This window comes from Bombina bombina, chromosome 11, assembly GCF_027579735.1.
Source record: "Bombina bombina isolate aBomBom1 chromosome 11, aBomBom1.pri, whole genome shotgun sequence".
In the NCBI taxonomy this organism is placed as follows: domain Eukaryota; kingdom Metazoa; phylum Chordata; class Amphibia; order Anura; family Bombinatoridae; genus Bombina; species Bombina bombina.
Window position 1 is genome coordinate 38,050,342 of NC_069509.1, and position 27,844 is coordinate 38,078,185.

The 27,844-nt window shown below is 38.5% G+C and overlaps 1 long non-coding RNA gene across 1 annotated transcript in view; it reads left to right on the forward strand.

Annotated features, from left to right (window-relative positions):
* Nucleotides 1-356: 356 nt before the first annotated feature.
* LOC128642275 (uncharacterized) overlaps nt 357-27,844 on the forward strand; it is a 50,698-nt gene continuing 23,210 nt past the window's right edge. Inside the window, exon 1 of the long non-coding RNA XR_008399639.1 lies at nt 357-525. This is a non-coding gene — a long non-coding RNA (uncharacterized LOC128642275). The remainder of the gene's footprint in view (nt 526-27,844) is intronic.

A 27,844-nucleotide genomic window follows, 5' to 3' on the forward strand; every position in this document is an offset into this window, starting at 1 on the left:
ACACACACATCCTCCTCTCTCTCTCTCTCTCTCTCTCTCATACACACATCCTCTCTCTCTCACACACACACACATCCTCCTCTCTCTCTCTCTCTCTCTCTCTCTCACATCCTCCTCTCACACACACACACATCCTCCACTCTCACACACACACATCCTCCTCCTCCCTCTCTCTCTCTCTCTCTCTCTCTCTCTCTCTCTCTCTCTCTCTCTCTCTCTCTCTCTCTCTCTCACACACACATCCTCCTCTCTCTCTCTCACTCACTCACATCCTCCTCTCTCTCTCTCTCTCTCTCTCTCTCACACACACGCATCCTCCTCTCTCTCACACACACTCATCCTCCTGGTCTCTGGTATTCGCACTTTACTAACTGTCACTCTCTCTTTTTCAGTCCCGTAACAGCCTGCAGCAGGGAGATGTGGATGGAGCTCTCAGACTGGGCCGTGTGGCTAAACTTCTGAGCATAGTGGCATTAGTGGGCGGAGCTTTGATCATCATTGTGTGCTGTGTCGTTAATTACGGGAGTAAGTTCTGACAGACACACTATTATTTTTTGTTTATAAACTCCATCAGTTTCTGTAGTGCCATACAGGTTGTACAGAGAGTACATGGTACTTAAGATAATACAGTTTAACGCTTGGCTATAAATGCAGAGTGTTGCAACTTTCCCTGGCAGCTATTGGGTTAAGGTGTAACATTACCAAGTAAATTGAGGACCTCTATAAAAGCTTAGTATGTAGAGGGGGTGATAGAAAAAGGAGGCAAGCTTAGGTGCAGTGGTTAAAGGTCCATTCTTATGGCTGGAGTGCATAGGCATCTCCAGGAACCACATATGCACACAGTAAAATGTACAGTGACCTTTAATGATTACCAGTGTCAAGGAACTACTAATGTAATAGCACATGCATACACACACCTGTACACACATAGTATCATACGCATGCGCACTGACACACATGCATACAAACACCTATACACACATAGTATCATACGCATACGCACTGACACACATGCGTACACACACATCCAAACACACCTATACATAAACACACAAACCTATGCACTGACACAAATGCGCACACACCTATACACACATATGCATACGCGCGCACACACATATGCACTCAAAAACACATGCGTACACACCTATACACACATAGTATCATACGCATACGCACTGACACACATGCGTACACACACCTATACACACATACGCATACGCACACTTACACACACATGCGCACACACACATGCGCACACACACATATGCACTCAAAAACACATGCGTACACACACCTATACACACATATGCACACGTACAGACATACGTACACACACATCCAAACACACCTATACATAAACACACACATATGCACTGGCCCAAATGTGTACACACACCTATACACACATACCTATACACACCTATGCATACGTACACACACTTTCAAACACACCTATACATAAACACACACACATATGCACTGACACAAATGCGTACACACACCTATACACACATACCTATACACACATATGCACACGTACACACATACGTACACACACATCTTTATACACACCTATACAAAAACACACAAACATATGCACTGACACAAATGCGTACACACACCTATACACACATACCTATACACACATATGCACACGTACACACATACATGCACACACATCCAAACACACCTATACATAAACACACACACATATGCACTGACACAAATGCGTACACACATACCTATACACACATATGCACACGTACACACATACGTACACACACATCTTTATACACACCTATACAAAAACACACAAACATATGCACTGACACAAATGCGTACACACACACCTATACACACATACGCCTACGCACACTTACGCACACTTACACACACATGCACACGTACACACATATGTACACACACATCCAAACACACCTATACATAAACACACACACATATGCACTGACACAAATGCGTACACACACCTATACACACACGCATACACATACGCACACTTACACACACACATGCACTGACACACATGCGTACACACACCTATACACACATACGCACATGTACACACACATATGTGCATACACATATACGCACACACACACAGGCACACGTACACACATACATACACACGTACACACATACATACACACATGCACTGACACACATACATGCATACATCTACACATAAACAAATACACAAACACTTGCATACATATACGCAGTCACACACATACGCACACACCTATATAAACACACACATATACGCAGACACACCTACACACATCCAAACATACTCACACCCACACATACGCACTCACACCTACACACATACACTCACAAACACAAAAACACCTACGCACACAGACTATGTTGTAAACAGAGTGATATTTATCAGGCAAAGCACATTTGCACACATACGCACACATATACACACTCACACACACCTACACGCACACATGCAAACTTAAACACACACTGGGTTGTAAACAGAGGGATATTTATCAGGCAATGCACATTTGCACACATACGCACACATATACACACTCACACACACCTACATGCACACATGCAAACTTAAACACACACTGGGTTGTAAACAGAGTGATATTTATCAGGCAAAGCATGCAGCAGCTTACGGTTATTTTCACACAGAGGAGCGCCTGTCTGGCTGCGTTAGATATGACTTTTAGGCATTTACTTCTCAAAGTAATATTATTTTGGTCTGCAAGTTCAGCCGCCCAGTATTAACAATTAGAGTATACTACTGGATAACTATAGCAATATTTTTGTTTGCATCTGAGTCTACTGCAGTTTCCAGACTGAAACATAGCTACCTCAGTATGCTCTAATGGAAAGTAGCTACGTTTTGTCGAAAGAATGAGGTAACCTTCATAATAGAAATAAATGGGAAAGCTCTTTAATTGTGTATTCTCCATCTGAATCATGAAATCGTAATTTTGACTTCCCTGACGTTTCCACCTGGCTGCAATATTTCCTACACTATTACTGTACCTGAGAAATGCAGCCACGTTGTGAGCATGGTGACATTTTAGCTGAAATATTTATTACCACTGTGGGCCACATTCCCAAGGAGGATTATTTGAATGGAAAATCATTAACTGGGGGGGATATGTGCCTCTGATACCAAAAAAAAGTGAAAAGTCATTAGAAAATGAAGCTGATATGCTGTAAATTGAAGTGTGTGTGTATGTATTTACGCATATGTGTGTGTGTGTGTACAGTATGTATTTATTTATGTGTGTGTGTGTTTGTGTATGTATTTATCTGTGTGTGTATGTATTTATGTGTGTGTGTATGTATTTTTGTATATGTGTATGTATTTATGTATGTGTGTGTGTGTGTGTGTATGTATTTATGTGTGTGTGTGTGTGTGTGTACAGTATGTATTTATTTCTTTCATGTAATTAGCAAGAGTCCATGAGCTAGTGACGTATGGGATATACATTCCTACCAGGAGGGGCAAAGTTTCCCAAACCTCAAAATGCCTACAAATACACGCCTCTCCACACCCACAAATCAGTTTTACAAACTTTGCCTCCTATGGAGGTGGTGAAGTAAGTTTGTGCTAGATTCTACGTTGATATGCGCTCCGCAGCAGGTTGGAGCCCGGTTTTCCTCTCAGCGTGCAGTGAATGTCAGAGGGATGTGAGGAGAGTATTGCCTATGTGAATTCAATGATCTCCTTCTACGGGGTCTATTTCATAGGTTCTCTGTTATCGGTCGTAGAGATTCATCTCTTACCTCCCTTTTCAGATCGACGATATACTCTTATATATACCATTACCTCTACTGATTCTCGTTTCAGTACTGGTTTGGCTTTCTACTACATGTAGATGAGTGTGAGTGTCCTGGGGTAAGTAAGTCTTATTTCTTTCATGTAATTAGCAAGAGTCCATGAGCTAGTGACGTATGGGATATACATTCCTACCAGGAGGGGCAAAGTTTCCCAAACCTTAAAATGCCTATAAATACACCCCTCACCACACCCACAATTCAGTTTTACAAACTTTGCCTCCGATGGAGGTGGTGAAGTAAGTTTGTGCTAGATTCTACGTTGATATGCGCTCCGCAGCAAGTTGGAGCCGGGTTTTCCTCTCAGCGTGCAGTGAATGTCAGAGGGATGTGAGGAGAGTATTGCCTATTTGAATGCAGTGATCTCCTTCTACGGGGTCTATTTCATAGGTTCTCTGTTATCGGTCGTAGAGATTCATCTCTTACCTCCCTTTTCAGATCGACGATATACTCTTATATATACCATTACCTCTGCTGATTCTCGTTTCAGTACTGGTTTGGCTTTCTAAAAACATGTAGATGAGTGTCCTGGGGTAAGTAAATCTTATTTTCTGTGACACTCTAAGCTATGGTTGGGCACTTTGTTTATAAAGTTCTAAATATATGTATTCAAACATTTATTTGCCTTGACTCAGAATGTTCAACTTTCCTTATTTTTCAGACAGTCAGTTTCATATTTGGGATAATGCATTTGAATTAATCATTTTTTCTTACCTTCAATTTGACTCTTTTTTTCCTGTGGGCTGTTAGGCTCGCGGGGGCTGAAAATGCTTCATTTTATTGCGTCATTTTTGGCGCGGACTTTTTTGGCGCAAAAATTCTTTTCCGTTTCCGGCGTCATACGTGTCGCCGGAAGTTGCGTCATTTTTTGACGTTATTTTGCGCCAAAAATTTTGGCGTTCCGGATGTGGCGTCATTTTTGGCGCCAAAAGCATTTAGGCGCCAAATAATGTGGGCGTCTTATTTGGCGCTAAAAAATAAGGGCGTCGCTTTTGTCTCCACATTATTTAAGTCTTATTTTTTCATTGCTTCTGGTTGCTAGAAGCTTGTTCTTTGGCATTTTTTCCCATTCCTGAAACTGTCATTTAAGGAATTTGATCAATTTTGCTTTATATGTTGTTTTTTCTCTTACATATTGCAAGATGTCTCACGTTGCATCTGAGTCAGAAGATACTACGGGAAAATCGCTGTCTAGTGCTGGAGCTACCAAGCTAAGTGTATCTGCTATAATTTTTGGTATCTGTTTCTCCAGCTGTTGTTTGTATTGCATGTCATGACAAACTTATTAATGCAGATAAAATTTCCTTTAGTACTGTTACATTACCTGTTGCTGTTCCGTCAACATCTAATTTTCAGAGTGTTCCTGATAAACATAAGAGATTTTATTTTTTAAATCCATTAAGAAGGCTATGTCTGTTATTTCTCCTTCTAGTTTACATAAAAGTCTTTTAAAACTTCTCTTTTTTCAGATGAATTTTTAAATGAACATCATCATTCTGATACTGATAATGGTTCTTCTGGTTCAGAGGTTTCTGTCTCAGAGGTTGATGCTGATAAATCTTTGTATTTGTTCAAGATGGAATTTATTCGTTTTTTATTTAAAGAAGTATTAATTGCATTAGAAATAGAGGATTCTGGTCCTCTTGATACTAAATCTAAACGTTTAAATAAGGTTTTTAAATCTCCTGTAGTTATTCCAGAAGTGTTTAATCTCCCTGATGCTATTTCTGAAGTAATTTCCAGGGAATGGAATAATTTGGGTAATTCTTTTACTCCTTCTAAACGTTTAAGCAATTATATCCTGTGCCATCTGACAGATTAGAGTTTTTTTGGGACAAAATCCCTAAGGTTATGGGGCTGTCTCTACTCCTGCTAAATGTGCTACTATTCCTACGGCAGATAGTAATTCATTTAAGGATCCTTTAGATAGGAAAATTGAATCCTTTCTAAGAAAAGCTTACTTATGTTCAGGTAATCTTCTTAGACCTGCTATATTTTTAGCGGATGTTGCTGCAGCTTCAACTTTTTGGTTAGAAGCTTTAGCGCAACAAGTAACAGATTATAATTTTATAGCATTATTATTATTCTATAACATGCTAATAATTTTATTGGTGATACCATCTTTTGATATCATTAGAATTGAAGTCAGGTATATGTCTCTAGCTATTTTAGCTAGAAAAGCTTTATGGATTAAACTTGGAATGCTGATATGTCTTCTAAGTCAACTTTGCCTTCCCTTTCTTTCCAGGATAATAAATTATTATCTCAACTGTTTCTGGAAGGAAGGGAACTTTTTTACCAAAGGATTAAAAATCTAAGGTAAATTTAGGTCTAATAATCATTTTCGTTCCTTTCCTCACAATAAGGAACAAAAGCCTGATCCTTCATCCTCAGGAGCGGTATCAGTTTGGAAACTATTTCCAGTTTGAAATATATCCAAGCCTTATAGAAAACCTATAGCCAGCTCCTAAGTACCCATGAAGGTGCGGACCTTATTCCAGCTCAGCTGGTATGGGGCAGATTACGTTTTCTTCAAAGAAATTTTGATCAATTCCGTTCTCAATTTCTGGTTTCAGAACATTGTTTCAGAAAGGTACAGAATTGGCTTCAGTTAAGGCCTCCTGCTAAGAGATTTTTTTCTTTCCCGTGTCCCAGTTAACACAGCAAAGGCTCAGCATTTCTGAAATGTGTTTCAGATCTAGAGTTGGCTGGAGTAATTATGCCAGTTCCAGTTCTGGAACAGGGGCTGGGGTTTTATTTTATCTCTTCATTGTACCAAAGAAGGTCAATTCCTTCAGACCAGTTCCGGATCTATCAATATTGAATCGTTATGTAAGGATACCAACATTCAAGATGGTTTCTGTAGGACTGTCCTGCCTTTTGTTTAGCAAGGGCATTATATGTCTACAATAGATTTACAGGATGTGTATCTGCATATTCCGATTCATCCAGATCACTTTTAGTGTCTGAGATTCTCTTTTTAGACAAGCATTACCAGTATTGTGGCTCTACCGTTTGGCCTAGCCTCAGTTCCAAGAATTTTTTTCAAAGGTTCTCGGTGCCCTTCTTTCTGTAATCAGAGAACAGGGTTTTGGTATTTCCTTATTGGACGATATCTGGGTACTTGCTCAGTCTTCTCATTTTCGAAGAATCTCATACGAATCGACTTGTGTTGTTTCTTCAAGTTCATGGTTGGAGGATCAATTTACCAATCAGTTAATTGATTCCTCAGACAAGGGTAACCTTTTTAGGTTTCTAGAATAGATTCAGTGTCTATGACTCTGTCCTTGTCAGACAAGAGAAGTTTAACATTGATATCAGCTTGTCAAAACCTTCAGTCACAATCATTTCCTTTGGTAGCCTTATGCATGGAAATTTTAGGTCTTAGGACTGCCGCATCAGATGCGATCTCCTTTGCTCGTTTTCACATGCGACCTCTTCAGCTCTGTATGCTGAACCAATGGTGCAGGGATTACTCAAAGATATCTAAATTAATATCTTTAAACCGATTATACGACACTCTCTGACATGGTGGACAGATCACCATCGTTTAGTTCAGGGGGCTTCTTTGTTCTTCCGACCTGGACTATAATCTCAACAGATGCAAGTCTTACAGGTTGGGGAGCTGTGTGGGGGTATCTGACGGCACAAGGGGTTTGGGAATCTCAGGAGGTGAGATTTCCGATCAATATTTTGGAACTCCGTGCAATTTTCAGAGCTCTTCAGTCTTGGCCTCTTCTGAAGAGAGAGTTGTTCATTTGTTTTCAGATAGACAATGTCACAACTGTGGCATACATCAATCATCAAGGAGGGACTCACAGTCCTCTGGCTATGAAAGAAGTATCTCGAATTTTGGTTTGGGCGGAATCCAGCTCCTGTCTAATCTCTGCGGTTCATTTCCCAGGTATGGACAATTGGAAAGCGGATTATCTCAGTCGCCAAACGTTGCAACTGGGCGAATGGTCTTCACCCAGAGGTATTTCCTCAGATTGTTCAAATGTGGGAACTCCCAGAAATAGATCTGATGGCTTCTCATCTAAACAAGAAACTTCCCTGGTATCTGTCCGGATCCCGGGATCCTCGGGCGGAGGCAGTGGATGCATTATCTCTTCCTTACAAGTGTCATCCTGCCTATATCTTTCCGCCTCTAGTTCTTCTTCCAAGGGTATTCTCCAATATTCTAAAGGAATGCTCGTTTGTCCTGCTGGTAGCTCCAGCATGGCCTCACAGGTTTTGGTATGCGGATCTTGTCCGGATGGCCTCTTGCCAGCTGTGGACTCTTCCGTTAAGACCAGTCTTTCTGTCTCAAGGTTCTTTTTTCCATCAGGATCTCAAAACCTTAATTTTAAGGTGTGGAGTTTGAACGCTTGATTCTTGGTCAAAGAGGTTTCTCTGACTCTGTGATTGATACTATGTGACAGGCTCGTAAATCTGTATCTAGAGAGATATATTATAGAGTCTGGAAGACTTATATTTCTTCAGGATGGTTTAGATAAAGGTTTGTCTGCAAGTTTCTTGAAAGACAAATCTCTGCTCTTTCTGTTCTTTTTCACAGAAGGATTGCTAATCTTCTTGATATTCATTGTTTTGTACAACCTTTGGTTCGTATAAAACTTGTCATTAAGTCAATTTCTCCTCCTTGGAGTTTGAATTTGGTTCTGGGGGCTCTTCAAGCTCCTCCTTTTGAACCCATGCATTCTTTGGTCGTTATATTACTTTCTTGGAAAGTTTTGTTTCTTTTGGCCATCTCTTCTGCCAGAAGAGTCTCTGAATTATCTACTCTTTTTTGTGAGTCTCCTTTTCTGATTTTGCATCAGGATAAGGCGGTGCTGCGAACTTCTTTTGAATTTTTTTCCTAAGGTTGTGAATTCTAACAACATTAGTAGAGAAATTGTGGTTCCTTCATTATGTCCTAATCCTATGAATTCTAAGGAGAAGTCCTTGCATTCTTTGGATGCTGTTAGAGCTTTGTAATATTATGTTGAAGCTACTAAGTCTTTCCGAAAGACTTCTAGTCTATTTGTCATCTTTTCCGGTACTAGAAAAGACCGGAAAGCTTCTGCCATTTCTTTGGCATCTTGGTTGAAATCTTTATTCCATCATGCCTATGTTGAGTCGGGTAACACTCCGCCTCAAAGGATTACAGCTCATTCTACTAGGTTAGTTTCTACTTCCTGGGCGTTTAAGAATGAAGCTTCGGTTGATCAGATTTGCAAAACAGCAACTTGGTCCTCTTTGCATACTTTTACTAAATTCTACCATTTTGATGTATTTTCTTCTTCTGAAGCAGTTTTTGGTAGAAACGTACTTCAGGCAGTGGTTTCAGTTTGAATCTTCTGCTTATGTTTTTTCATTAAAATTTTATTCTGGGTGTGGATTATTTTCAGCAGGAATTGGCTATCTTTATTTTATCCCTCCCTCTCTAGTGACTCTTGTGTGGAAAGATCCACATCTTGGGTAATCATTATCCCATACGTCACTAGCTCATGGACTCTTGCTAATTACATGAAAGAAAACATAATTTATGTAAGAACTTACCTGATAAATTCATTTCTTTCATATTAGCAAGAGTCCATGAGGCCCGCCCTTTTTTTGTGGTGGTTTTGATTTTTTTGTATAAAGCACAATTATTCCAATTCCTTATTTTATATGCTTTCGCACTTTTTTCTTATCACCCCACTTCTTGGCTATTCGTTAAACTGAATTGTGGGTGTGGTGAGGGGTGTATTTATAGGCATTTTAAGGTTTGGGAAACTTTGCCCCTCCTGGTAGGAATGTATATCCCATACGTCACTAGCTCATGGACTCTTGCTAATATGAAAGAAATGAATTTATCAGGTAAGTTCTTACATAAATTATGTTTTTCTGTGACACTCTAAGCTATGGTTGGGCACTTTTATATAAAGTTCTAAATATATGTATTCAAACATTTATTTGCCTTGACTCAGGATGTTCAACGTTCCTTATTTCAGACAGTCAGTTTCATATTTGGGATAATGCATATGAATAAATCAATTTTTTTCTTACCTTAAAATTTGACTTTTTTTTTTTTTTTTCCCCTGTTGGCTGTTAGGCTCGCGGGGGCTGAAAATGCTTCATTTTATTGCGTCATTCTTGGCGCGGATTTTTTTGGCGCAAAATTTTTTTTCTGTTTCCGGCGTCATACGTGTCGCCGGAAGTTGCGTCATTTTTGACGTTTTTTTTGCGCCAAAAGTGTCGGCGTTCCGGATGTGGCGTCATTTTTGGCGGCAAAAGCATTTAGGCGCCAAATAATGTGGGCGTCTTTTTTGGCGCTAAAAAATATGGGAGTCACTATTGTCTCCACATTATTTAAGTCTCATTATTTATTGCTTCTGGTTGCTAGAAGCTTGTTCACTGGCATTTTTTCCCATTCCTGAAACTGTCATTTAAGGAATTTGATCAATTTTGCTTTATATGTTGTTTTTTCTATTACATATTGCAAGATGTCCCAGATTGACACTGAGTCAGAAGATACTTCTGGAAAAACGCTGCCTGGTGCTGGATCTACCAAAGTTAAGTGTATCTGCTGTAAACTTGTGGTATCTGTTCCTCCAGCTGTTGTTTGTAATGAATGTCATGACAAACTTGTTAATGCAGATAATATTTCCTTTAGTAATGTTACATTACTTGTTGCTGTTCCGTCAACACTAATACTCAGAGTGTTCCTGTTAACATAAGAGATTTTGTTTCTAAATCCATTAAGAAGGCTATGTCTGTTATTCCTCCTTCTAGTAAACGTAAAAGGTCTTTTAAAACTTCTCATTTTTCAGATGAATTTTTAAATGAACATCATCATTCTGATTCTGATAATGGTTCCTCTAGTTCAGAGGATTCTGTCTCAGAGATTGATGCTGATAAATCTTCATATTTATTCAAAATGGAATTTATTCGTTCTTTACTTAAAGAAGTCTTAATTGCATTAGAAATAGAGGATTCTGGTCCTCTTGATACTAAATCTAAACGTTTAAATAAGGTTTTTAAATCTCCTGTTGTTATTCCAGAAGTTTTTCCTGTCCCTGATGCTATTTCTGAAGTAATCTCCAGGGAATGGAATAATTTGGGTAATTAATTTACTCCTTCTAAACGTTTTAAGCAATTATATCCTGTGCCATCTGACAGATTAGAATTTTGGGACAAAATCCCTAAAGTTGATGGGGCTGTCTCTACTCTTGCTAAACGTACTACTATTCCTACGGCAGATAGTACTTCCTTTAAGGATCCTTTAGATAGGAAGATTGAATCCTTTCTAAGAAAAGCTTACTTATGTTCAGGTAATCTTCTTAGACCTGATATATCTTTAGCGGATGTTGCTGCAGCTTCAACTTTTTGGTTAGAAGCTTTAGCGCAACAAGTAACAGATCATAATTCTCATAGCATTGTTAATCTTCTTCAACATGCTAATAATTTTATTTGTGATGCCATCTTTGATATCATTAGAGTTGATGTCAGGTATATGTCTCTAGCTATTTTAGCTACAAGAGCTTTATGGCTTAAAACTTGGAATGCTGATATGTCTTCTAAGTCAACTATGCTTTCCCTTTCTTTCCAGGGTAATAAATTATTTGGTTCTCAGTTGGATTCTATTATCTCAACTGTTACTGGAGGGAAAGGAACTTTTTTACCACAGGATAAAAAATCTAAAGGTAAATTTAGGTCTAATAATCGTTTTCGTTCCTTTCGTCACAATAAGGAACAAAAGCCTGATCCTTCACCCACAGGAGCGGTATCAGTTTGGAAACCATCTCCAGTCTGGAATAAATCCAAGACTTTTAGAAAACCAAAGCCAGCTCCCAAGTCCACATGAAGGTGCGGCCCTCATTCCAGCTCAGCTGGTAGGGGGCAGATTACGATTTATCAAAGAAATTTGGATCAATTCAATTCACAATCTTTGGATTCAAAACATTGTTTCAGAAGGGTACAGAATTGGCTTCAAGATAAGGCCTCCTGCAAAGAGATTTTTTCTTTCCCGTGTCCCACTAAATCCAGCGAAGGCTCAAGCATTTCTGAAATGTGTTTCAGATCTAGAGTTGGCTGGAGTAATTATGCCAGTTCCAGTTCTGGAACAGGGGCTGGGGTTTTATTCAAATCGCTTCATTGTACCAAAGAAGGAGAATTCCTTCAGACCAGTTCTAGATCTAAAAATATTGAATCGTTATGTAAGGATACCAACATTCAAAATGGTAACTATAAGGACTATCTTGCCTTTTGTTCAGCAAGGGCATTATTAGTCCACAATAGATTTACAGGATGCATATCTGCATATTCCGATTCATCCAGATCACTATCAGTTTCTGAGATTCTCTTTCCTGGACAAGCATTACCAGTTTGTGGCTCTGCCGTTTGGCCTAGCAACAGCTCCAAGAATTTTTACAAAGGTTCTCGGTGCCCTTCTGTCTGTAATCAGAGAACAGGGTATTGTGGTATTTCCTTATTTGGACGATATCTTGGTACTTGCTCAGTCTTCACATTTAGCAGAATCTCATACGAATCGACTTGTGTTGTTTCTTCAAGATCATGGTTGGAGGATCAATTTACCAAAAAGTTCATTGATTCCTCAGACAAGGGTAACCTTTTTAGGTTTCCAGATAGATTCAGCGTCCATGACTCTGTCTCTGACAGACAAGAGACGTCTAAAATTGATCTCAGCTTGTCGAAACCTTCAATCACAATCGGTAGCCTTATGCATGGAAATTCTAGGTCTTATGACTGCTGCATCGGACGCAATCCCCTTTGCTCGTTTTCACATGCGACCTCTTCAGCTCTGTATGCTGAACCAGTGGTGCAGGGATTACACAAAGATATCTCAATTAATATCTTTAAAACCGATTGTACAACACTCTCTGACGTGGTGGACAGATCTCCATCATTTAGTTCAGGAGGCTTCTTTTGTTCTTCCGACCTGGACTGTAATTTCAACAGATGCAAGTCTGACAGGTTGGGGAGCTGTTTGGGGGTCTCTGACAGCACAAGGGGTTTGGGGATCTCAGGAGGTGAGATTACCAATCAATATTTTGGAACTCCGTGCAATTTTCAGAGCTCTTCAGTCATGGCCTCTTCTAAAGAGAGAATCGTTCATTTGTTTTCAGACAGACAATGTCACAACTGTGGCATACATCAATCATCAAGGAGGGACTCACAGTCCTCTGGCTATGAAAGAAGTATCTCTAATACTGGTATGGGCGGAATCCAGCTCCTGTCTAGTTTCTGCGGTTCATATCCCAGGTATAGACAATTGGGAAGCGGATTATCTCAGTCGCCAAACGTTACATCCGGGCGAATGGTCTCTTCACCCAGAGGTATTTCTTCAGATTGTTCAAATGTGGGGACTTCCAGAAATAGATCTGATGGCTTCTCATCTAAACAAGAAACTTCCCAGGTATCTGTCCAGATCCAGGGATCCTCAAGCGGAAGCAGTGGATGCATTGTCACTTCCTTGGAAGTATCATCCTGCCTATATCTTTCCGCCTCTAGTTCTTCTTCCAAGAGTGATCTCCAAGATTCTGAAGGAATGCTCGTTTGTTCTGCTGGTGGCTCCAGCATGGCCTCACAGGTTTTGGTATGCGGATCTTGTCCGGATGGCCTCTTGCCAACCGTGGACTCTTCCGTTAAGACCAGACCTTCTGTCGCAAGGTCCTTTTTTCCATCAGGATCTCAAATCCTTAAATTTAAAGGTATGGAGATTGAACGCTTGATTCTTAGTCAAAGAGGTTTCTCTGACTCTGTGATTAATACTATGTTACAGGCTCGTAAATCTGTATCTAGGAAGATATATTATAGAGTCTGGAAGACTTACATTTCTTGGTGTCTATCTCATCATTTTTCCTGGATGGTTTGGATAAAGGTTTGTCTGCAAGTTCCTTGAAAGGACAAATCTTTGCTCTTTCTGTTCTTTTTCACAGAAAGATTGCTAATCTTCCTGATATTCATTGTTTTGTACAAGCTTTGGTTCGTATAAAACCTGTCATTAAGTCAATTTCTCCTCCTTGGAGTTTGAATTTGGTTCTGGGGGCTCTTCAAGCTCCTCCGTTTGAACCTATGCATTCATTGGACATTAAATTACTTTCTTGGAAAGTTTTGTTTCTTTTGGCCATCTCTTCTGGTAGAAGAGTTTCTGAATTATCTGCTCTTTCTTGTGAGTCTCCTTTTCTGATTTTTCATCAGGATAAGGCGGTGTTGCGAACTTCTTTTAAATTTTTACCTAAGGTTGTGAATTCCAACAACATTAGTAGAGAAATTGTGGTTCCTTCATTATGCCCTAATCCTAAGAATTCTAAGGAGAGATCATTGCATTCTTTGGATGTAGTTAGAGCTTTGAAATATTATGTTGAAGCTACTAAGAATTTCCGAAAGACTTCTAGTCTATTTGTTATCTTTTCCGGTTCTAGGAAAGGTCAGAAGGCCTCTGCCATTTCTTTGGCATCTTGGTTGAAATTTTTAATTCATCATGCTTATGTCGAGTCGGGTAAAACTCCGCCTCAAAGGATTACAGCTCATTCTACTAGGTCAGTTTCTACTTCCTGGGCATTTAGGAATGAAGCTTCGGTTGATCAGATTTGCAAAGCAGCAACTTGGTCTTCTTTGCATACTTTTACTAAATTCTACCATTTTGATGTGTTTTCTTCTTCTGAAGCAGTTTTTGGTAGAAAAGTACTTCAGGCAGCTGTTTCAGTTTGATTCTTCTGCTTATAATTTCAGTTTTTTTCATTATAAGATTTAAACTTTATTTTGGGTGTGGATTATTTTCAGCGGAATTGGCTGTCTTTATTTTATCCCTCCCTCTCTAGTGACTCTTGCGTGGAAGATCCACATCTTGGGTAGTCATTATCCCATACGTCACTAGCTCATGGACTCTTGCTAATTACATGAAAGAAAACATAATTTATGTAAGAACTTACCTGATAAATTCATTTATTTCATATTAGCAAGAGTCCATGAGGCCCACCCTTTTTTGTGGTGGTTATGATTTTTTTGTATAAAGCACAATTATTCCAATTCCTTATTTTTTATGCTTTCGCACTTTTTTCTTATCACCCCACTTCTTGGCTATGCGTTAAACTGATTTGTGGGTGTGGTGAGGGGTGTATTTGTAGGCATTTTGAGGTTTGGGAAACTTTGCCCCTCCTGGTAGGAATGTATATCCCATACGTCACTAGCTCATGGACTCTTGCTAATATGAAAGAAATTAATTTATCAGGTAAGTTCTTACATAAATTATGTTTTGTGTGTGTGTATGTATTTATGTATGTGTAAGTATTTATGTATGTATGTGTGTGCCTGTGTGTCTGTGTATGTATTTATATGTTTGTGTGTGTATGTGTATTTATGTATGTATGTGTGTGCCTGTGTGTGTGTGTGTGTGTGTTTACAGTATTTATTTATGTGTGTGTGTTTGTGTATGTATTTATGTATCTGTGTGTGTATGTATTTATGTATGTGTGTGTGTATAGTATGTATTTATGTGTGTGTATGTATGTGTATATATTTATGTATGTGTGTGTGTGTACAGTATGTATTTATTTGTGTGTGTGTGTGTTTGTGTATGCATTTATGTATCTGTGTGTGTATGTATTTATTTATATGTCTGTGTTTGTGTATGTATTTATGTATCTGTGTGTGTATGTATTTATGTATGTGTGTGTGTATAGTATGTATTTATGTGTGCATGTATGTATGTGTGTGTATGTATATATTTATGTGTGTTTGTGTATGTATTTATGTGTGTGTGTATGTGTAGTATGTATGTGTGTGTATGTATTTATGTATGTGTGTATGTATTTATGTATGTGTATGTGTGTGTACAGTATGTATTTATTTGTGTGTGTATGTATTTATGTATGTGTAAGTATTTATGTATGTATGTGTGTGCCTGTGTGTCTGTATTTATGTTTGTGTGTGTATGTGTATTTATGTATGTATGTGTGTGCGTGTGTGTGTGTGTGTGTATGTATTGAAATACATATATGTGTGTGTGTATGTATTAATGATTGTGTGTGTTTATTTAAGTATGTGTGCCTGTGTGTGTATGTATTTATGTAAATGTTTGTATGTATTTATGTATGTATGTGCCTGTGTATGTATTTATATATTTGTGTGTGTATGTATTTATGCATGTGTGTATGTATTTATGTCTGTGTGTATGTATTTATGTATGTATGTGTATGTATTTATGTATGTGTATGTGTGTGTACAGTATGTATTTATTTGTGTGTGTGTATGTATTTATGTATGTGTAAGTATTTATGTATGTATGTGTGTGCCTGTGTGTCTGTATTTATATGTTTGTGTGTGTATGTGTATTTATGTATGTATGTATGTGCCTGTGTGTGTGTATGTATTGAAATATATATTTGTGTGTGTGTGTATGTATTAATGTTTGTGTGTGTTTATTTAAGTATGTGTGCCTGTGTGTGTATGTATTTATGTATGTGTTTGTATGTATTTATGTATGTATGTGCCTGTGTATGTATTTATATATTTGTGTGTGTATGTATTTATGCATGTGTGTATGTATTTATGTCTGTGTGTGTATGTATTTATATATATGTGTGTGTATGTATTTATATATGTGTGTATGTATATGTGTGTGTGTGCGCTGGGGGGGGGGAGGGGGATTAGGAAATACATTACAAACAGTCTTGGGCCTGTTTTGTTTTACATATAACAGATGCAGTTGGAAAATACACTGAGAGACTGTCATCCTAAAATTATGTTTCTGTCTATCAATATTTATTTATTTATATCTTATGAAACTGGCTTGTAAAAGATTTGTTTTGCTCTTAAGAGACCTAACTGTCTTCAAGCTCAAAAGTTTTTGTCCATCCCTGATGAGGATTATTGCTGACAATCTTGTATAGAAAATATATCCTTTTTTCTAGTGATGCTAATATGCGTTACATAGCTGATATTCCTGGAGGCGAACACCAAATGATTAGAGATATACTAGAAAGTAAAGAAATCGTGAACGGACTTAAAATTTAATACAGCAACATTATGTTTTTAGGATACCAACAATAGCAGAAAGGTTATTAGGTAATTTATAGTTGCAGAAGAGATAGCCAACAGGTTACTCACTTATATAGAAGGAGCAGAAGGAATTATAGAAATACTAAACCCAAATTTCTTTCATGTAATTGGCAAGAGTCCATGAGCTAGTGACGTATGGGATATACAATCCTACCAGGAGGGGCAAAGTTTCCCAAACCTCAAAATACCTATAAATACACCCCTCACCACACCCACAATTCAGTTTTACAAACTTTGCCTCCTATGGAGGTGGTGAAGTAAGTTTGTGCTTGATTTTCTTCTTTGATATGCGCTTCTTAGCATTTTGAAGCCTGATTCCTCTCAGAGTACAGTGAATGTCAGAGGGATGTGAAGGGAGTATCACCTATTGAATTCTATGGTTTTCCTTGCGGGAAATCTTTTCATAGGTTCTCTGTTATCGGTCGTAGAGATTAATCTCCTACCTCCCTTTTCAGATCGACAATATACTCTCATATTCCATTACCTCTACTGATAACTGTTTCAGTACTGGTTTGGCTATCTGCTATATGGGGATGGGGGTCTTTCGGTAAGTATGTTTTCATTACTTAAGACACACTCAGCTATGGTTTGGCACTTTATGTATTTATATAAAGTTCTAAATATATGTATTGTACTTATATTTGCCATGAGTCAGGTTTATGTATATTTCCTTTTGCAGACTATCAGTTTCAAAATGGGGAAAACATATTTATGAAGTTATTTTTTCTTACCTGGGGTATAGTCTTTTCTTCAACATTGACTGTTTTCATTAATTTCGCAGGCAAAATTAGGCTTGCGAGGCCGCAAAATGCTAATATTTATTGCATCATTCTTGGCGTGAGAATTTTATTTTTTTATTTTTTTTGGCACGAAGGTACGTTTGGTGACGCAAATTCGCCATTTCCGACGCCTTAGTTGACGCCAGGTTCCTTGCACAAGGTTGCGTCTGCCATGACGCGAGTTGTGTCATTTCCGGATGTTGTTAGCGCCAAAAAAATTCATTTTGCGTTGCGCGTCATACTTGGCGCCAAATAATTTGATTATTTAAACCCCACTTCCTATGTGCCTCTTGCCTTTTTCTATGTTCAGCGGGCTATGCTGTTTGCATTTTTCCCCATTCCTGAAACTGCCATATAAGGAAATTGATAATTTTGCTTTATATGTTGTTTTTTCTCTTACATTTGCAAGATGTCTCAATCTGACCCTGTCTCAAAAACCCCTGTTGGATTCCTGCTGCCCGAAAACAGTTCTGCCAAAGATAAGTGTATCTGTTGTAAGTTAGCGCAGATTATATCTCCAGCGGTAGTATGTAACAGTTGTCATGATAAGCTTTTACATGCAGAGAATGTATCCTTCAGTACTAGTACAATGCCTGTTGTTCCTTCAACATCTAATGTACATGATATCCCTGTGAATATAAAAGATTTTATTGCTGATGCGATTCAGAAGGCTTTGTCTGCTATTCCGCCTTCTAATAAACGTAAAAGGTCTTTTAAAACTTCTCATAAATTGATGAAATTTCAAATGACCGACAACATACTGATTTATCCTTCTCTGATGAGGGTCTATCTGATTCAGAAGATCCTACCTCAGATATTCACACTGAGAAATCTTCTTATCTCTTTAAGATGGAGTATATTCGTTCCTTGTTAAAAGAGGTGTTGATTACTTTGGATATTGAGGAAACTAGTCCTCTTGATATTAAAACTAGTAAATGTTTAAATTCTGTTTATAAACCTCCTGTGGTTACTCCAGAGATTTTTCCAGTTCCTGATGCTATTTCTGATATGATTTCAAAGGAATGGAATAGGCCTGGCATTTCTTTTATTCCTTCTGCTAGGTTTTTAAAGTTGTATCCTTTGCCAGCAATTAGATTGGAGTTTTGGGAAAAAATCCCCAAAGTTGATGGGGCTATCTCTACACTTGCCAAACATACTACTATCATTATGGAAGATAGTACTTCCTTTAAGGACCCTTTAGATAGGAAACTTGAATCTTATCTAAGGAAAGCTTATTTATATTCTGGCTATCTTCTCAGGCCTGCCATTTCTATGCAGCTGCATCAACTTTTTGGTTGGAAAGTTTAGCGCAACAGGAAACAGATCCTGATTTGTCTAGCATTATTCTCTTGCTTCAACATGCTAATCATTTTATTTGTGATGCTATTTTTGATATCATCAAAATTGATGTTAAATCTATGTCTTTAGCTATTTTAGCTAGAAGAGCTTTGTGGCTCAAATATTGGAATGCTGACATGGTATCTAAGTCTAGATTACTATATCTTTCTTTCCAAGGTAACAATTTATTTGGTTCTCAGTTGGATTCAATTATTTCAACTGTTACTGGGGGGAGGGAGTTTTTTTTATCTCAAAAATCTAAAGCTTCTAATTGTTTTCGTTCTTTTCGACAGAATAAGGAACAGAAAGCCAATCCTTTCCCCCAAAGAATCTGGTTCCAATTGGAAACCCTCTTCAAGTTGGAATAAATCAAAGCCTTTTAAGAAACCAAAGCCAGCCCCCAAGTCTGCATGAAGGTGCGGCCCTCATTCCAGCTCAGCTGGTAGGGGGCAGATTAAAATTTTTCCAAAACATTTGGGTAGTTTCTGTCCAAAATCAATGTGTCTCAAGGGTATCAAATAGGATTCAGAGTAAGACCTCCTGTGAGAAGATTTTTACTCTCACACGTTCCAGCAAATCCAGTGAAGGCTCAGGCTTTTCTCAAGTGTGTTTCAGATCTAGAGTTTTCAGGGGTAATTATACCAGTTCCTTTTCAGGGACAAGTTCTGGAGTTTTATTCAAATCTATTAAATGTCCCAAAGAGAGAAAATTCATTCAGGCCAGTTCTGGATCATAAAATTTTGAACCGTTTTGTAAGAGTTCCAACTTTCAAAATGGTGACTATAAGGACTATTCTGCCTTTTGTTCAGCAAGGTCATTATATGTCCTCGATAGACTTACAGGATGCATATCTTCAAATTCCGATTCATCCAGACCACTATCGGTTTCTGAGATTCTCTTTTCTAGACAAGCATTACCAATTTGTCGCTCTTCCATTTGGCCTAGCGACAGCTCCAATAATTTTTTCAAAAGTTCTCGGTGCCCTACTCTCTGTAATCAGAGAACAGGGTATTGCGTTGTTTCCTTATTTGGATATCGATATCTTGGTACTAGCTCAGTCATTACATTTTGCCGAATCTCACACAAATCAACTAGTGTTGTTTCTTCAAAGACATGGTTGGAGTATCAATTTACCAAAAAGTTCCTTGATTCCTCAGACAAGGGTCACCTTTTTAGGTTTCCAGATAGATTCAGTGTCCATGACTCTGTCTCTAACAGGAAAGAGACAAATTAAATTGGTTTCAGCCTGTTAGAACCTTCAGTCTCAATCATTCCCTTCAGTGGCTATGTGCATGGAAGTTTTAGGTCTCATGACAGCAGCATTGGACGCGATCCCCTTTGTTCGTTTTCATATGAGACCTCTCCAGCTTTGTATGCTGAATCAGTGGTGCAGGGATTATACAAAGATATCACAATTAATATCCTTAAATCCCAATTTTCAACTTTCTCTGACTTAGTGGTTAAATCACCACCGTATAATTCAAGGGGCCTCTTTTGTTCGTACAACCTGGACTGTAATCACAACAGATGCAAGTCTTTCAGGTTGGGGAGCTGTCTGGGGATCTCTGACAGCACAAGGGGTTTGGAAATCTCAAGAGGCGAGGTTACTAATCAATATTTTAGAACTCTTTGCTATTTTCAGAGCTCGCTCTTCAGGTTTGGTCTCTGTTGAAGAGAGAACCATTCATTTGTTTTCAGACAGACAATATCACAACTGTGGCATATGTCAATCATCAGGGTGGGACTCGCAGTCCCCTAGCTATGAAAGAAGTATCTCGGATGCTTCCTTGGGCGGAAACCAGCTCTTGTCTAATTTCTGCGGTACATATCCCAGGTATAGACAATTGAGAAGCGGATTATCTCAGCCGTCAGACTTTACATCCAGATAAGTGGTCTCTCCATCCAGATGTGTTTTTTTCAGATTGTTCAGATGTGGGGTCTTCCAGAAATAGATCTGATGGCTTCCCATCTAAACAAGAAACTTCCCAGGTACCTGTCCAGGTCCAGGGATCCTCAGGCGGAGTCGGTGGATGCGTTAGCAGTTCCTTGGTTTTACCAACCTGCTTATATCTTCCAAGAGTGATCTCCAAGATCATCATGGGACATTTGTTTGTGTTTCTGGTAGCACCAGCATGGCCTCACAGGTTCTGGTATGCGGACCTTGTCCGGATGTCCAGTTGTCAACCTTGGCCACTTCCTTTAAGACCAGACCTTCTGTCTCAAGGACCGTTTTTCCATCAGGATCTCAAATCATTGAATTTATAGGTATGGAAATTGAACGCTTAGTGCTTAGTCATAGAGGTTTCTCTGACTCAGTGATTAATACTATGCTACAGGCTCGTAAATCTGTTTCTAGGAAGATTTATTATCGAGTTTGGAAGACTTATATTTCATGGCATTCTTTTAGAATTCCTAGAATTTTACTGTTTCTTCAGGACGGTTTGGATAAAGGTTTATCTGCAAGTTCATTGAAGGGAAAAATCTCTGCTCTTTCTGTTTTATTTCACAGAAAGATTGCTAAAGATTGCTAAGCTTCCTGATATTCACTGGTTTGTTCAGGTTTTGGTCCGTATCAAGCCTGTCATTAAATCAATCTCTCCTCCTTGGAGTCTTAATTTGGTTTTGAAAGCTTTACAGGCTCCTCCTTTTGAGCCTATGCATTCTTTGGACATTAAAATACTTTCTTGGAAAGTGTTGTTCCTTTTGGTTATCTCCTCTGCTAGAAGAGTTTCTGAATTATCTGCTCTCTCTTGTGAGTCTCCTTTTCTTATTTTTTATTTTTATCTTATTTTTAAGATAAAGCAGTTTTGAGGACTTCATTTAAATTTTTACCTAAAGTTGTGAATTCTAGCAACATTAATAGGGAAATTGTTGTTCCATCTTTGTGTCCTAATCCTGAGAATTCTTTGGAGAGATCCTTACATTCTCTGGATGTTGTAAGAGCTTTGAAATATTTTGTCGAAGCTACTAAAGATTTCAGGAAGACTTCTAGTCTATTTGTTGTCGTTTCCAGTTCTAGGAAAGGCCAGAAAGCTTCTGCCATTTCCTTTTCATCTTGGTTAAAGGGACACTGAAAACTATTTTTTTTCTTTCGTGATTCAGGTAGAGCATGACATTTTAAGCAACTTTCTAATTTACTCCTATTATCATATGTTCTTCATTCTCTTGGTATCTTTATTTGAAATGCAAGAATGTAAGTTTAGATGCCGGACGATTTTTGTTGAACAACCTGGGTTGTTCTTGCTGATTGGTGAATAAATTCATCCACCAATAAAAAAGTGCTGTCCAGAGTTCTCAACCAAAAAAAAAATACTTAGATGCCTTCTTTTCAAATAAAGATAGCAAGGGAACAAAGAAAAATGTTAATAGGAGTAAATTTGAAAGTTGCTTAAAATTGCATGCTATATCTGAATCACGAATTCAGTGTCCCTTTAAAGCTTTTGATTCATAAGGCTTATTTGTTGCTCACTGTTTAAATCTTTGCAGCTAACACAATTAATCTCCTCCCCAACTCGCATTAACATCAAAAGCCATAATCATACCCTGCTCGACTGGATTCTCTCCACTTCTCCCGACCGAATCCAGGAGGCAGGTGGTCTCCCTAACAATTTCAGTGACCACTGCTTGGTGTACTGCGTGCGCAAAATAAAGGCAACTAAATCCTCTCCCAAGGTTAAAATCACCAGGTCCTTCAAAAAATGTAATCTTCAATCATTTCTAAATGACATCAAGAACCTCCCCTGGTACAGATTAAACTTAATCCCAGATCTAGACTCTGCAGTTGAATTCTTTCAGTCTGAACTCCTACAAGTTTGGAATTTACATGCCCCGCTGCATAAGGTGAGACTAAAAGGAGCACGCTTGAATTGGATCACAGCTGACCTCACTCAAATGTACCAGTTTCGGGATTCATTGTGGTCAAAGTTCAAGCATACTGGCTCTATGAACGATCACTGTGTATATAGACAATGGCAAAATATATGCGCTAAACAAACAAAATTGGCCAAGGCCCAATATTTCTGTGAAAATCTGAACAATAACATATCTAACCCTAGAAAGTTTTGGAAACTCATAAATAACTTACAAAATCCACCAATCCACTCCTAACCCTCCACTGTCAATGTGGATAACCAAACCCTGCAACTCCCCTTAGAAGTAGCAAATGCCTTTAAAAAATAATTTTGTCGGATGCTCCACCACCCTGATTGACAAACTAATAAGATTGACAAACTAATAAATGGCACGCATCCTGAAACTACAAATGTGGATCAGGCCCCACTAAAACAGCAAAGACCCAATATAGAGAAGTTCAATTTTAGACCTGTACCCATCATTGTCATTAAGAAACACTTTAATAATCTAAAAATGAAAAACCAGTCTGGACCTGATCAAATCCCAGCAATGCTGTTGAAGCTCAGTGCGCCGGCAATTGGTAAGCCTGTCACAACCCTAATTAACTAATCCTTGATGTCTGGATACATACCCAAACTCTGGAAAACTGCAAGAGTAGTGCCTATTCATAAAAGTGGGGAGTTAACCTTGGTTTCTAACTATCGCCCTATATCATTGCTCCCAGTATTGTCAAAAATCTTCGAAAAAAAATGCGTCCATATGCAATTATGCGAGTATTACCAACATTCTAACTATCTGACCCCTGATCAATCAGGTTTTCGCCCAAATCACTCCACTACAACTGCCCTCCTAAAAGTTTGCAACAACATCCAAATTGGCATGGAACAAGAAGACCTAACTGGAGCTATTTTCCTTGATTTTGCAAAGGCCTTTGACACAGTAGACCACGACATACTACTGCTCAAACTAAAAAAACTCTGGTATTGCTGATCGTCCGTTAACCTGGTTTCGATCATATGTATCGGATCGATCACACTATGTCTCCATTTCTGACAGTGTCTCCCCCTGCCTCTCCCAGTCACGTGTTGTGTTCCCCAAGGTTCCATTCTCGGCCCCCTACTATTCACATTATTGATAAATGATCTGCCTAATGTCTGCAAATCCTCAAATGTACACATGTATGCAGATGACACAGTAATCTATGCAAACAATTCCGATCTGCCGCAGCTTGAAGCAGTGCTCCAAGACCAGTTCACAAAGGTAGGAAAGTGGATCTCAAAAACAAACTCTTCCTAAACACTGACAAAACTGTCACAATGATCTTTGGAATGGGACCTAAATTACAAAAATTACAAAATTCCCATCTACGCATCAAAACAAAATCCAATTGCACACTGACCGCAGTCCACTCTTTCAAATACTTGGGTATGTTGTTAGACCCTAATCTATCTTTTGGCCTCCACATAGAAAAACTTGCATCTAAACTTTATCCAAAACTAGGTGCCCTGTACAGAAACAAATCTTGCCTCAGCCCTATAGTAAAGGAAAAAATTGTACAGCAAATGCTGATGCCTATCATGGATTACGGGGACATAGTCTACGCACCTGCACCGCAAACTCACCTTAATAAACTTAATACATTGTATAACTCGTTCTGCCGATTTGTGCTACAATGTAACTACAGGACCCACCATTGTGACATGCTAAAAGAACTAAACTGGCTGACGCTGGAATCCAGACGTACCCTCCATCTTTCCTGCCTTGTGTTTAAGAGCCTTTCTGGGAAGCTCCCACCCTACCTGAGCAAAAGGCTCTCCCCGGCTATTCCCACCTCCTATAACCTCCGATCCAGTACCGGTACATTATTTAGCTTGCCTCAATACAAAAAGAAAGCAGCTCGATCCTCCTTTTCCTACAGAGCACCACAGTTATGGAATGACCTCCCGCACACTTTCAAACCTTCCCCAAGCCTAATATCCTTTAAGAGATCCCTCCCTCAAAACAGAATGCACCTGTCATGGTTGACTATATATTTCCTACCTGTTCTATGTTAAACTTTTGCATACATTGTGTATTATTATTGTTTTTTAATTTTATTGTACCCTATTGTATCAATGCAATGTTTTGTGGACCCAGGACATACTTGAAAACGAGAGCAATCTCAATGTATCCTTCCTGGTAAAATATTTTATAAATAAACACATTTGGAGTCAGGTTAGGCCAGGCCCCGCTCAGAGAATCACAGCTGATTCTACTAGATCAGTCTCCACTTCGTGGGCTCTTAAGAATGAAGCTTCAGTTGATCAGATTTGCAAAGCAGCAACTTGGTCTTCTTTGCATACATTTACTAAATTCTACCGTTTTTATGTATTTGCTTCTTCGGAAGCAGTTTTTGGTAGAAAAGTTCTTCAGGCAGCTGTTTCAGTTTGATTCTTCTGCTTATGATTTAAGTTTTTTCTTTTCAATTATGCGAAAAACTTATTTTTTTGGTTGTGGATTTATTTATTTTTAGCGGAAAATGGCTGTTTTTATTTTATCCCTCCCTCTCTAGTGACTCTTCTGTGGAGTTCCACATCTTAGGTATTACTATCCCATACATCATTATCTCATGGACTCTTACCAATTACATAAAAGAAAACACAATTTATGTAACAACTTACCAGATAAATTCATTTCTTTCATATTGGCAAGAGTCCATGAGACCCACCCCTTTTATGGTGGTTATTTTTTTTTGTATAAAGCACAATTATATTTCCAGTTCCTTTTTTTATGCTTGTTACTCCTTTTTCTATCACCCCACTACTTGGCTATTCGTTAAACTGAATTGTGGGTGTGGTGAGGGGTGTATTTGTAGGCATTTTGAGGTTTGGGAAACTCTCCCCCTCCTGGTAGGATTGTATATCCCATACGTCACTAGCTCATGGACTCTTGCCAATATGAAATAAATAAATTTATCAGGTAAGTTCTTATATAAAAAAAATTTTCTTTCATGATTCAGATAGAGCAGCAATTTTAAGTAACTTTCTAATTTACTCCTATTATCAATTTTTCGTCATTGTTTTGGAATCATTATTTGAAAAAAACAAGAATGTAAGATTAGGAGCCGGCCCATTTTTGGTTCAGCACCTGGTTGGTGGCTAAATGTAGCCACCAATAAGCAAGAGCTATCCAGGGTGCTGAGCCTAAAATGGATCGGCTCTTAAGCGTTACATTCCTGCTTTTTAAATAAAAATAGCAAGAGAATGAAGAAAAATTGATAATAGTATTAAATTAGAAAGTTGTTTAAAATTGCATGTTCTCTCTGATCATGAAAGGAAAAAAATTGGGTTTAGAATCCTTTTAAGGACCTACGTTACGTTATACATCACTAATCAAAACTCGCGTAGAATGTTGCTTACTTTTTTTGTATACTGTATTCCATAAAGCTATAAATGTACTAAGAATTGTTAAAACAAATCTCAATATAGCTTGAAGGGACGAGACACAGGAGATTGATATGATAGAAACCTTCCAATATAGAAAGTGATATACTAAATTGTTTTGGATATGTAGGTACACACAAGCAAGGGGTTTATCATTTTAAATTGAAGGTCAGCTGGGATTGGGGTTCATTTGCAGAAGAATTATTGATAAATGTGATCCAGGGCATATGTTGGGGACATGATGTAGAGAAGCAATTAAGTGTGAAAATAAAAAATAAAATACAATTTTCAAAAGGTTTTGATCTGTAGTTCCACTGTCAAACTGCTGATTTTTATATCCTACACATACAATGGCCATCTTTAATGGAGTCACTGACACTTTTCCACCAATTGAACAGCGAATCACAGCTTAATATACACAAATAACACAACATCTGAGAGCTCAGACAGAACGACAAAACTTTGGACCAAGTTTGAGACAGTCCTGCACTTTCTGATCCACTTGACAGCTGATTCTAGCACATGTGGAAAAGACGAATACTTTACCTCCCAACATTTGTGGCTGAGAATGAGGGACACAGGAGGTTGATAGGAGCCCCTCACCATTTTGTGGGTGGAGCCTGTTGGGAGGAATCGTGAGTGGTTAGTGGGTGGGGTTGGGTTTTTCTGTGGGTGTGTCAGGCCAGTTTGTGGGTGTGTCTGGGTGTTCCATGGGTGGGGCTAAGGGTCATTTTGTAAAGAGGGACAAATGGCTGTCTAAGAGGGACAGAGATCAGGGATTGTCCCTCTTAAATATGGACAGTTGGGAGATTATGCTAAGGATTAATTAGGTCTACACTTCCAATAGGAAAACGTTCACCATTGATGGGCCCTCTGGTTGACATCTGCTATGAAAATCTATGTTTGCATGTTATTTAGTAGGCAATTTTTCAATAGAATTTGAGGGCTGAATCCAGACTGAAGAAGGCTGAGTAAGATGTTTGGGTAGATAAATGTTTTAATTGATTTGCAGGTCACAGAGGTCAAGTAGTTTTGAGGTTTAATGGAGTGGAAAGATAAGAGGTTGTTAGATTCTGGGGATGGAGCAAAAGGATTTTCTTGGATTTTCTCTAATCAATGTGTTTTAAAAGCAAAATATAATCTTGACAGTTGTAGCCTACAAAATGTACATTTATGTTTACTGTGTTAAAGGGACAGTCAACACAAACATTGTTATTGTTTAAAAAGATAGATGGCGCCTTTATTACCCATTCCCCAGCTTTGCACAACCAACATTGTTACATTAACATACTTTATAACCTTTAAACCTCTAAATTTCTGTCTGTTTCTAAGTCCCTAAAGACAGCCCCATGATCACATGCTTTTGTATTTGCTTTTCACAGCAGGGGAAGCTAGTTCATGTGAGCCATATAGATAACATTGTGCTGACGCTTGTGGATTCTAACAACACAGCACTAATTGGCTTAAATGCAAGTGAATAGATAGTCATGTGATCAAGGGGCCGTCAGAAGATGCTTAAAAACTAGGTAATCACAGAGGTAAAAAGTGCATTAATATAACCGTGTTTTCTAACAA